Genomic DNA, 800 nt, shown 5'->3' with positions numbered 1-800 from the left:
AGCAGGAGAGCAGCATTATCATATTTATGTTTTTAATGAGGTTATTCTTTCAGCAGTGTGGAGAGTATACTTAAGGAGTCAAACTGGAATCAGGGGGTTGGGAATACAGCCATCTCACAATCCCAGTGAGAAGTGTTGAAGGCTGGCTTTGGCGGTGGCAGTTGAGGTGGGCAGGCTATGCACAGGGGTCATTAGAAAGGTGGAACGGACATGAGTTGTTACAAGGAGCACTCAGGATACTCTGCAGGTATCTTACTAAAACGTTGGCAAGATGAGCTTAAGACAAGAGAGATTCGGAAAGAGAGTAGAGTGAAAAGTTAAAATAGCTCCGTGTGGCACATACTGGATTGGTGATATTCCTCATTACCTCTTCACAGGATGTGAAGAAACAAATGACATGCGCTTCGTAAAGTTTGGTGATTCCAAGGAAAATAGAAAAGCTGCCTCCAAAGACAAGTACCACTCACTCCTCCGCTGCTTAAGGAGGGGCCATTTTCTGCCCCAACGAAGCAACAGGTTACCGTGTGTGACCAAACTGCGGAAAATGGTCCCTCCTCAGGAGTGGAGGGCCGCGTCTGCTTTTCCATCCGCTGACTCAGAGCTAAAGATGGCGCCGGTGGCAGACATTAGGAAAGTGGGAGGAGGCGTGAGGTGTGGAAAAAGATGACGTTTTTATTTTTGTTTTGAACCCACAGTGAGAACTCAGCGCTAGACGAATCGTTGACAGTGTTTTTCTTCAGATTTCGTCTGTAGTACAACTCTTCATTTCCCACGTTCGAAAGCATGTTTTATTTCGTGGG

Source organism: Tupaia chinensis, unplaced genomic scaffold (assembly GCF_000334495.1).
Source record: "Tupaia chinensis unplaced genomic scaffold, TupChi_1.0 Scaffold000117_2, whole genome shotgun sequence".
In the NCBI taxonomy this organism is placed as follows: domain Eukaryota; kingdom Metazoa; phylum Chordata; class Mammalia; order Scandentia; family Tupaiidae; genus Tupaia; species Tupaia belangeri.
The sequence above is the reverse complement of the archived record's forward strand: the minus strand, read 5'-3'. Positions refer to the sequence as shown.